A 12,767-nucleotide genomic window follows, 5' to 3' on the forward strand; every position below is an offset into this window, starting at 1 on the left:
ATCGTGTGTCTTTGATGCATGTGGTCCCTGGTTCGATTTCTGGCGGGAGAACACAAAAATTTAATTTCAGACTCATTTAATTCATTTTCATTAATCATGCGCCCCCTTGAGCCTAAAAGGCATAACTATGGGACACTAAAGTAAAAAAATAAATAAAATAGTATTAGAGTTAAAAGCATAGAGCTTCTGTACACAACAAAGTTTATCAGAAGGCATCAGAATTCTCATTATTTCGAAAGAACAGTATCTAGTATCACTTGAGAGAGATTATCACTTTTCTTTTGAGTACGCATTATAATTGCTATGACTTTTTACTTGGATGTACTATAGAATTTTTACTATTTTTATTTAGAGGAGATATTTTTATATATACATAAATTTGTCTTGGGGATACAATAGAATTTTCGCAACTTTATCTTAGGGAAAACATTACAATGTTTGTAATTTTTTACTTGTGTAAAGCATTAGGATTTTTTTCTAACTTTTCTTCAGAGATTTAATTAGAATTTATCTAAATTTTGTTTGAGGAACAACAGATTTTTTGTAACTAGCCAGTTGACAGAAATAAGAGCATTAGTTTTTTTAGTCAGCAGAAACATTGTAGAAAACTTGGGGGAGTACATTACACAGGGTGGCCAGACGTTAGAGGTCTGCACGGGCCGGAATTTTGTAGTCCAGACCCGGCCCGGCCCGTGAATTTATAATGTGAAGCTCGTCCCGAGTCCGTAATATGTCTTAGCATTTAGGCCCGAGCTCGCCTGATAATCAAATAAGCCTGAAATAAGCCTGAATTACAGAAACTTAATAAATAACGCAAAATTGTATTTCTATTTACAACAATTAGAGATTTAATTGTGTAGTTGTGCTTTAAAAGTTTTCCAGAAAGAGCGGTCTAATAAACATCGTTTGTACAGTGTATTTACAAAGTTAGGCCCGAAAGGGCCCGAGAAGTATGGTTGTATATTTAAAAATTTACGGTTTCGAAGTGACATCTGCTTTCTAGGCTCGAGTCCGGCCCGCGGGCTTGGCCCGAGCTCGTGCAGACCTGTGCCAGACGTACTGACTGTCGCAGTACAGTGCTGCTTTTCAAAGAGCTGTCCTGCGTCTTAGAAAGACGCCTAAAAAATCAAGAAATGTCCTTCTTTTATAAAATATCCTGCGAAATGTCCTGAGTTAACTTATTTGCAATATTTTAATGTTTCATTCTTTCTTCACAACATTTGAATCACAGAGACTCTTTTCCTGAATGATGAACCACTTCACTCGTTGAAAGATTAGGGAAGGAGAACAATCAACAAACCATTGTTTCGCAATATCTTGTTTTTACTGAGAAGAGTTTGTTGAGATATCGATAAAGTAGGAAAAGTTTCTTTTTCAACTTAGTTATTACAGTGATGCTAAAGTTCCCTCGTGCCGATCTAAATTTTATCTCATTCCTCTAAATAATACCACGCTCAGAAAATCGACCTCCCCCCCCAAAAAAAAAACTCTTTAGCCCTACACGAAGTTTTACTGCACGTTCACAAAAATAAACCACGTTCAAGGGCGCCGATCCTGGGGGCCGGGGGCCCGGGCTTACCAAAGCTCATGTGGGCCCTCTATTGTATTTATGAATATACAATAATTGGCATAATTTGAATGCAATTTGTCTTAAAATCCTCACATATATACCTTCTGCATCTGAATGGGCTCCCCCAAATTTACAGAGAAATCGGTGCCCTTGACCACGTTGTCATTCATCGAAGCATTTGGAGTTGTATTGAATTAGTTCAATACTTTTGTTCAGTATTTTTCTCTTTGACAAAAATGATTGATTAATATAAGGTTAACATTAATGAAGTATGGACATGTGTATTGCCAGCTATTATATACTATTATTAGCTTTGTGTCCTACTTTTCGCTTGTCAGAATCTGGTCGCCCTAACATTAGAATGTGTTGATACGAGTACAACATATTTTCACGAAAGTATGCGCTCTTATACAAAGGATTGGCTACTGCTCATGATTTTCATGTGCGTTGTCCCAAGTTTGATTATGAATATCAGGACTATTATAGTATTCTGCCGTTATAGCACTTCACTTGCTATAAAATCAATAGTTTTCATTCACCACGGTCCTTGGCTAACCATTTTCTGTTTTAAGAGAGTCCATCATTTCTACCATCATCTCATCCCTCATTATGCAGTTCCTTCTCAGCCAATGTCCAAATTAGTTTCTCTTCCTCTTTATAAAGTGGATCACCACCCGGAAGTCAGTACATATTTTAGTTCATTCCCTTAACTACTGCGCAATGAAAAGTTACATATTATAAATATTGTACTATAAGATAAAGTTATGTTTCAGCTACAACACAAGACACTAATTCATTTGGTTGTGTCTTCTAATATTGAAAAAGGTAATAAATAAAGGAAAATATTTGATTCGTTTTACAATGAGCTCACAAGATGGCACTTGCTGTTAGATCTTACTAGAAGTGCTCAATTTTATGAAATGTTTATTTGAATGTTTGAAGTACATTAAAAATAACGATCTTATTACGAAATAGATATATTGTTTGACCGTTTTTAGTATTATGTTTCACATTTTATTTAAATATTAATTTACATTTAAGGAAATAGATTTTGAGAAGAAAGTTGCGCTGAACGCCATAATGCGTTGTTGCCAACTTGCACGGTTAATTCCTGGATTGTAGTGTTGCAATTCGAGAAGCGGAACTTAGCTGTGAATTGCAGAAAGGGTCGAAAACTAATTTTTCCAGAAAGTATTCAAGCAGAATTCCATGATTACGTCCTTTATTAATTGGCACTACCTGGCAACGACGCACTATTCAAGCATAGCACTGAGAACACCTAGTGATCACCTTAATCACATATAAAATTGTTCTTTCCTTCTTTACTATTCCAAATACAATTCATGTCAAAATGATGGACAAATTTATTGTGAAATCTAATAATCATATGTTATTATTGTAAGACATGCACTAAGAAAGGTAAACTTCAAACTGTCAAAGTTTACTTACAAATGTGTTCTATGTGAAAAAAAAAGGAATCCTTGAGTTTTACGTCCCACGTTTATGCAGGTTAGACTAAAGGAGACGGTGATGATGAGTAATAAATGAAATGGTGGAATGAAGAAAGTGGGAGGAAACGGGAGAACCCCGAGAAAACCCACGCACACGGTGTTTGTCCACCACAATGTGTTCTATGTGAGTATCTCTCATAATGCAGCACACATCAAGCCGATAGTCTTATCTCCTGCAGGGTTGCCAACAACGTTAACAATAATGTCACTAAACGTACTGCGAAAAGTCGCTAGAAACCTTATTTGTAATGGAAATAATGATAATTTATTCGCTGTACGACATTTCAAAAATCGCTAAATCCTTAGTTTAACAATAGTAAACGAAAGAAATCTTGTCTCTAGAATATATTATCAAATCGTTACATTTAGCGACAAAATTCCTAAATTCGCAATACTGATCTCCTGCCAAACTTTCTGTAGCATGTTGTGCTCAATATCAACAATTCGTGTCATGTTCGTTGCTGGTTCTTTTCGGTAGAAAGTGGAAACACTGCGTGGAAATTAAACTTTCAAAGTTAATCTTTCGAAGCGTATCTCTCACAATAACATACGTTTATTAGGTTTCACAGAATAGATTTCTGAAACCAGGTCAATCACTTTGACCTGTCCTATGCTTCCTCATTCGTTTGCAGTTCGACCCAACCCATTTTTTCATTCTTCTGCACAATCATATTTCGAAAGTCTCTAGTCCAGTCATATCAAATTCGCGGCAATTAAGAGGCCTCATCACTGCGAAATTAAAATACCGCTAATTTTACAGTAATTATGCGATATCTTCAAATAGAAAAAAAATAATCGAAAAGTGGAAAAAGACCTCCCTAGACAATATTATTTTTCGTGAGATACCGTTATCAAGACTCACTTATCTGTTTTCGATTTCCAGCCATTTAGAAAATCGGCATTTATTTTCGCGTTTCTAAATAACTGCAAACGCAAAGCTACTAGGTGACTCGTGATAACGCTACCTCATGCAAAATAACGTCGTCTAGGGAGGTTTTGATCCACTTTTCGATTATCTTTTATCTATTTGAAGATGTCACATAATTACTGTAAAATTAGTGGTATTTTAATTTCGTAGTGATAGGGACTCTTAAGTCATTTTTCTGCGACCCTCGGTTCACCCCGGGAAACTTACATGTAATGTAAAAAATTATAATGATTACTTTTGCACTCGTATTCAACAACAATCATGAGCCTTCGAACAGCATTAGCGCAGTAATACCATCTGATGCCTAGGTCCATAACAGTCTGTGAAAATGTTCACATTCCTCCTGAAAATTCCACAGAAAAATTATATCGAGCGATATTTAAACAGTTCGGTTCACTTCAATTCGCAACATTTAGAAGCTGTGAACAACAACCACACAAATATGTTCGTTAATTGACTAAATACCAAGTCTCTGAAGAACCATCGTCACAACGGACAACACAGAACTTATTCTGGGCCGTGGTGGCTCAGTTGTGGAGAGTTCACCTCTGATGCTTGGGGTTCCGGGTTCAAACCCTGCTACCGCCAAGTGAACTCTGAGGTGGACAAACACCGTGTACGTGGGTTTTCACGGGGTTCTCCCGTTCCTCCCACTTTCTTCATTGCACTATTTCATTCGTTTCTCATTATCACCGTTTCCTTTAGCCTAACCGGCATAACTGTGGGACGTAAAACTCAAAGATTTCATTTCATTTACAGAACGTATTCTCTAGAACGGTGAAGTGTTTCTCATTATCTCCTAAGGATTTTGCCCTATGGCGATCAGTGTTGAAAACGGAAATGGTTAATTCCCACCGCTTCCGGTTTTAGCAGAAATATGGGAGTGAAGATGGTACCTTTTCATCGAACACTGAATCAATTCCAGAAAGCAGATTGTCGCTATCTGTTAAAGAGTCTTCACTACAGCGAAATTAAACTATCGCTAATTTTAGAGTTTTTTCTGTAATATCTTCAAAACAAATAAAAATATTTGAAAAGCAAAATCGTAGTAAACTAGACAATACGATTTTGCATGTAATACCTTTACCACAACTCACCTGTCTGCTTTTGGCACGTATGCCGCTATTTACAGAATCCGCAAAAAAAAAAAAAAAAAAAAAAAAAAAAAAAAAAAAAAAAAAAAGCTAAATCCATTTAGAGTTACAAATCGAAAGCAGATAGATGACTTGTGATAACGGTATCACATGCAAAATCGAATTGTCTAGTTCACTACGTTTCTGCTTTTCGAATATTTTTATTTGTTTTGAAGATATTACAGAAAAAAAAAACTTTAAAATAAGCGGTAGTTTAATTTCCCTGTAGTGAAGACTCTTAACGTTTCTGTTCAATGGTGATCAAACCTGAAACCGGAAATGGTTAATTCTACCACTTCCGGTTTGAATAGAGGGATAATGTAATCTATTCTTGTGACATTGAATCAATTAAAAGAAAACACCTATATCTCTTACCGTTTTTTGCTCTGTTCCGCTGACAGGTTGACAGATAACCGTTCTAGAAGGTTTCCGTTACCTACACATAGCAGAGTTTGGAAGTCTAAAATAAATAAAGTATCGCGATAACTCCGTAGTAGAAAGCTCGTTTTTATTGTGATCACTAGAGAGCGGATTTTAAGGTGCAGCACCTTTTCTAAAAATGTATAAATGAAATTTTTGAGTTTCACGTCCCACGGTTATGCCGGTTAGGCTAAAGGAGACGATGATGATGAGTGATGAATGAAATGGTGTAATGAAGAAAATGGGAGGAAAGGGGAGAACCCCGAGAAGACCCACGCACACGGTGTTTGTCCACCACAAAGTTCACTTAGGGGACTGGGATCGAACCCGGAACCGCGAGCACCAGAGGTGAACGCTTTACCACTGAACCACCGCGGCCCCTCTAAAAATGTAGTTGTTATAATAACTAAAGTTCAAAATATGTATTTTGGGCATAAAACGAACTGAAATGAACGCACTTTGTTGCACCTTTTTCGTGAATGTTGCACCTTTTTTGCAAGATTAATAACCTTCAACCTTCAACACCTTTATTGTTCCTTTTTCCTATTTTTTTCAATGGACAGAACAATATGTTTTATTTTCAATCTGGTTTACACATAATATTCTTTAAATTTAGACGTAATCTTGACGGATTTTCTACAGACAAATTTGAACTGAATTTGCGAAACAATCCGGACGTAGAAACCTTTGCAACGCCAACTAAATTTCCCGTCCGTGTGCTTACAAGAAATGCACACTGGTTTCCATTCATGTCGAGCGAAGTTTATTCACATACAAGTATTTCCTGAGCACCAAGCGACAGAAACTAACATTCGGAAACAGAAATATTGTGCATAATCAAATGTGACCAGTTTCTGAAAACCTAGTAGTATCTAACGGTTTTTCAAGCCACAATATTCCTTAAAAAGGAAAAAAAAATCGAGTTAGTTTTAACCACAATTTTAAGACGAGAATGTTGAATGTTGTACAAGTTTGAGATTAAATAAAACAATATTGCAATTTATGTCAAATTTTTAGAGCCAAGATTTTAAAAATATTTGCTGGTGTAATGAATATTCATTTAACTGTATACTATAGCGCTTAATAAAAAATATCCTACTATCACCTTCTTTTAATGATTTTTCAGCCCCTTTTTATTACGTACCTTTTTCTTACCATATTTTTGTACCTTAAAATCCGGTCTCTAGTCATCACTAATTCGAGCTAGACCACATGATACTGCAATGGTCAATATGGCATTCACTTTTTCTTCCAGAATTTTCATTCCCCAACTTCTTCCATCCACTCTATCTTTTATTAGTAACCATTTATAATGTAAGAGAAGTAATAGTTAAACTATTTCATGGAAAAATTAATTACTTTAAAAGTTTATGGCAGCGGTGGGATTCGAACCCACGTCCCCGAAGAGACTGGTGCCTTAAACCAGCGCCTTAGACCGCTCGGCCACGCTACCATGTACCCACACTCCCTGAAAAGCTGTAAGAGTCTGAGAGACACTAATTAAATCTAAAAACGCCAAGGTATTTTTTCCTGGCTCTTTGCCATTCCGTTGTTCTAATGCTGATTGCAACGTTTAGTATCCATTAGCCTTTACTTCTTGTAAAATTAAAAGTTCTACAAAGCCCTAAACACTTTTGCATTTTCTGCGATGCAAATTGAACTTTCGGAAATTGAATACGATTGTCTTGAAGGCCCTCCGTCATCTTAACCTAATTCATTTATAACAAGGCTGGTCATAAGACTTGGGTATAGCACCAGTCTGAGAACCAGAAAACGGTTTAAATTCTTAAAATTAGCCTTGAAGAATGAATATACTGTATATACAGTATATACATATACTATACATATGAAGTAAAAGAAAAATTTGTTTCTATGATTTGTCTTACATTAGCCATCTTTTCCCTTATATTCCTTCCATCTAACGCTCCCTAAATAGTCTATCGCCCTTTTTAAGATCTTTGGAACAATTTGTACCATACGGGTGTTCTATGGTACTTTGCGCTATAACTCTCCTATTTGAGCTTTTTCGTCCGTTTTTTTTTTTTTTTCTTGTTTGTTCGTTTTTCAAGTCTAGAGGCATTGTAGTACATGTTACGTATGGTTTCATGCCTTCATGCGTCGAGACATAGGAAGTGATAACGTCATAACTTTAAACCATATTTTATTTTGTTGGGATTATTTTCATTATTTTTTGGCGGGCTTACTTTTGCACCTAGAAGATAGAAATTTTGCCTAAACATTCAGTTCACGGAGTAGTATTTATCAGATTTTTTTTTTCAGACCTCTGCATTAAAACAGGGGGTCCAGAGGGGCCCAAAGTGTGACAACAAAATTTCCCAAAAATTTCCCCTTTCCCCTCAATTTTTCCCTCTCCTGGTATATGGTATTTGCATGTAAGGAGTACCATTTGAAAGCCTGCTCTATCTGAAGAGAATGAGGTATGAACCATGATCCTAGGATAAATAGTGACGATGCACTGGCTGCTTGACTGAAAGTCTAAAACATACCCCAAAAACCCAAGTTCTTAAAAGAGTTAAGGCTCACGTTGAGAACCACTATATTGAACGACATATGTATATTATACGAACTCTCAGATACAGCTTTCGGAATAAGCTTAGACTACAATCGGAAGGCACAGTGGTAGAGTGCACACCTCTGGTGGTCAAAATCCCTGGTTCGATCTCAGGCTATGTGAGTTAGTGGTTGACAACATCATGTCCATGGATTCTCTCGAGGTTCAACCACTTTTCTCCCGCATCCTCATTCCCCCTATCCTTTCATAATTGTTCATTTTCGTTAATTGTCCGTCTCCTTTAAAGTACAAGGAATAAAGCGAGAAATTTCATTTTATTTTATTCGAAATGACGCTTCTATTGATAATTGTAAACAGGGCCGGTTTAAGAAGGGCTTGGGAGGGCGGTAGACAGGGGCCTTTACTCTGATCAAAATCTCAACTGACTATCTAAAAAATAATCATGACGATATAATCATCATTATAAAATATAATATGACCAAAAGTATGAGACATAATTCCTTAAGAGTCTTCATCCCGGCGAAATTAAAATACCGTCAATTTAACAGTAATTACGTGATATCTTCAAATAGATAAAAGATAATTGAAATATGGAACACGAGCGCCCTAGACAATATTATTTTGCGTGAGGTACCGTTATCACAAGTCACCTAGTGGCTTTCCATTTTCAGCCGTTTAGAAACGCGAAAATAAATGCCGATTTTCAAAATGGCTCGAAATCGAAAGCAGATAAGTGAGTCGTGATAACGGTTTCTCATGTAAAATAATATTCTCTAGGGTGCTCTTGTTCCACTTTTCGATTATCTTTTATCTATTTGAAGATACCACATAATTACTGTAAAATTAGCGGTATTTTAATTTCGCCGGGATGAAGACTCTTGACTTTCCTACTGTACTTTCACAGAAATGGGTTAGTTGAAGTCAGCAGGAGCCATATATATTTCTTTCTAGCCTCGGGTCTGCAGATGGGTTAACCCAGCCCTGATTATAAACGATTCTAGTTTACGTTTACGGCTAAGCTCTGTAAGCTCAGACAGATGATTATGAACTAATTGGTAGAATAAGGATGTGCGAGGAAATAGGTTAACTCGGAGAAAACCCATGAACACGATGTTTAACACAAACTCACACGACTAGGGATCGAACTAAGGACACCATCATTTCAGGTTTTGCTTTGGGGAATAAGGTTCTCCACCACGGTATATCAGGTTTGACATATGCAAAGTCCACTAAAACTAGATAGAACCAATAAAACGCGACGAATGTCAGCTTACTTGCACTTCTGCATCCATTACACTTTTGTCTAACATAGAAAAAATCAACAGTTCAAAACGTGTTTACCTAAACGAGTAAAGAAAGCTCGAAGATGACAAGATGACAACTCCGCGTGCAGCAAGTTATACAAAGAGACTAACGCTGGCTTACTATGACATCTAGCGGGAAATTCAGAACAATTAGTGAAAGGACATCTTAGCTAATACCAGTGGCGTATTTAGGGGGGGCTTCCGGGCTTAATCCCCCCCCGAAATCTTACTTACTATAGTAAAGTATATGAAATATCTTGCAGAATGTTCATATTTTCAGGCAAAGCCCCCCCCCCCGAAAGTTAGCAAAGCCCCCTCCGAAACAAAATCGTAAATACGCCACTGGCTAATACGCAAGGCTGTTTTCCTATGTCCGAACTAGAAACTACATAGTGCAACACAATTTCAAAGTAAACTTTGCATATATATGCAAAGCTGCGCGCTAAAGGGTTAAGAGTTCAGGGCTTACGGCAGTTATAGTCATATTAGCCTATCACGTATGAGGAATGAAATCCCCCGGCGATTACACTGCTCGAGGAATTGGGGAGGGAGGAAGCAGTCTGAGACCATTATGCGAGGTATTATCCCGGCATTTGCTTGGTGAATAAGTAAACCTCAGGAAAACCTCACATAGAATAACTGGCCTCAGCAAGTTTTTATATATTTCCGATTTAGAATCGACCCTGGGACAACTCACAGCAAAGGCGAGGGTGTTAGCGACTACACTACGCGGGGCCACACCACTGGAAAAATTCGATTGGACATTTGAAGCCGAAACCTTCCGATTGCGAACCAAGAATGGCTAACTTTTAGCATATATTTGTTTGATATTTTGTATTGGCAAATATTTGGCTACTCGTATAAATGACCATTCTCCGTGGAACCAAAGGTGACCATTTAAACGGATTTCAGCGTAAATCATTTTGTAAGGTTTTCCAAAACAAAATTTATACGAAATGTTACGTTCCACTTCACCGCCACTTGCATAGATTTGTGTTTGCTTGCTGGATGTCTACAATAGTGTTGTAAGTTTATATTACAGCAAACAACACATCCATTGTAAAATGGCTGGGCAGACCTAAATACCAAACATTCGCACATTGTGTTTATGTGCACATAAAGAAGGGTGTGTCCATGCAGTTGAAAATGTAAATACTTTCCTGTATAAACTGTTATGCATACATTGAAAACATTGGCAGTCTTTGAACTCTGCTTAGAACAAATTCATTGTAGCTGTCAGTGGGCTCATTCTCATTTCGAGTACACACAAAAAGTTTTACAATCAACGTGTTCCCAATTCGTCCATCCAGTCTCTCTCTCTCCGGTGCTGCAATGTATCGAACGATGGGAAAAACATTTTTAGAATCCAGAGATATGTTGGGGAGAGTCGCAGCAAAAACTAAATTCGTCAAAGAGCGAAATAATGTGATAAGTTCTAAGTATCATTTCTATTATTGATATATAGATATACAGTATATTAAGAGTTTCATATTACTTAATTAACTTTTTTAGGATTTATGGTAACAAAAGTTACCGTAACGTAGTGTTGTACTAAACGCTTATGAAACTCATATAACACATATTGAACAAGTTTTCATTTTATTTTATTTTATTTTATTTTATTGCTCAAGCCAAGCATGGACCAAAGAACACCCCAGATGCGTTTTGGAACCGGATGGTCTACTTGGCGGCGCCAAGTGGGGGAGAGGAGGGGAGTGACATTTTTTTCTTAAGGCAAATTTCAAAAATTTTCACACCCTTAGGTTTCAAGATGTCAGATTGAAATCTTGCATACGGATTTTTTTTTTTTTTTTTTTATTTGTACGTGAATCCGGGCCGAGCCTGAGTAGTGCAAATGTTTCGAGGGTATGATTTTTTCAGAAAAAATTCCGGTTTTTCCCAAATTTTCCGGTTTAGGTGTATGATACGGGCATGTGAATGGTACTGTTGGAACTATGATTCTAGGCCAAATAATAATGTTGGAGGAAATTTTTATATTATGCACTATGTATATAAATTTATGTATCTATATATTTTTTACCTTCGGCCAAATTTTGAAAAATTCTCCCGTTCTTATTTTTCAAGACATTAGATCAAAATTTTGTACACGCATTGTAAAAATACCTCTAAGTATTGCTCAGGTGATATTCGGATGTTTACATCAACCCTGACCCGGGCTAGAGGGGCTCAAATTTTCCGAAAAGGGGATTTTTCGGAAAATTTCCCGGATTTTAAGTAAGTTCCCGTTTTTGGTGCATGATATGGGCATGCGAGTGGTATCCTTTGAAAGGTTGCTTTATTCTGAAGAGAATGAGGTATGAACCATTATCCTATGGTAAATAGCAATGTTGTAGGAAATTTTTAGAATATATATATGAAGTGCATCACCTTCAGATTTTCAAAACATTTTCTCACCCTTTGTTTTAAGGTATGTGATTGATATTTTGCACACGCATTGTGTATATAATTATGTATTTTTCAACTGATTTTCAGATCCCTACATGAACCCAGGCCCGGGCCAGAAGGACGCAAAAGTATTGAATTTTTTTTCGAAAACATTCCCGGTTTTCCCCAATTTTCCCGTTTCTGCTGTATAATACAGATAAATACCGTTAGAAAGGTTGCTGTATTCTATATAAAACAGGGGTATAAATCATGATCCTACCATCCTACCATAAATAGTAAGGAAGCAGTAGCTGTTTGAGTGAAAGTCTAAAGTTTACCTCAAAAACTGGAAATCATAAAAGGGTTAAAAGCGATGATACAAGGACAAGTCATAAGGCCTGCAATATTCTGGTATACTTCATACCTGTATTTATTACAGTACAGTGAAAGTAGGTTAATACTATTGACAGCTACTTTTCTGCCAGTTTCTCGATTCCACGTCAATTTCTGCTTCTCTCTCCCAGTGGCGGTTCCAGGGAGGCGATCGGGGCGATCGCCCTCCCCCAGAAGAGGAAACTTTCTTTTATATATATAAATAAAAACCATCCCAGAGCTTGAAGCTCTTAAAAGTAGCTCTAAGCAGCAGCATAACTCACCGCCCCCCCAGAAGTCGGTCCTGGATCCGCCCCTGCTCTCTCTTGAGCTCAAATATATTTATATAATTGTTCACTGACAAGTGATGAAAATAGTCCTAAGTTTGTTGTAAGTCAAGGTGCCCGAGAAGATACTATTCAGGCAAGATCAAGAGTCTCTCTTTAAGAGCGAAGAATTTAGTACGGGTATTGGATTATAGACACAGTAATAATAATAATAATAATAATAATAATAATAATAATAATAATAATAATAATAATAATAATAATAATAATAATAATAATAATAATTTCACAAATTTCTTAGCATTTAACGGAAAAAATCTCCAA

General features: G+C 36.8%; 1 protein-coding gene and 1 non-coding gene across 2 annotated transcripts in view; both read right to left on the minus strand.

Annotated features, from left to right (window-relative positions):
- Positions 1-12,767, minus strand: part of LOC145693651 (uncharacterized) — a 226,476-nt gene that overhangs the window by 103,315 nt on the left and 110,394 nt on the right. The window lies entirely within an intron of this gene.
- On the minus strand, positions 6,934-7,015 carry TRNAL-AAG (transfer RNA leucine (anticodon AAG)). The gene has a single exon. It is a non-coding gene; the product is annotated as a tRNA-Leu (tRNA).

Source organism: Thermobia domestica, chromosome 8 (genome assembly GCF_964235325.1).
Source record: "Thermobia domestica chromosome 8, izTheDome1.hap1.1, whole genome shotgun sequence".
In the NCBI taxonomy this organism is placed as follows: domain Eukaryota; kingdom Metazoa; phylum Arthropoda; class Insecta; order Zygentoma; family Lepismatidae; genus Thermobia; species Thermobia domestica.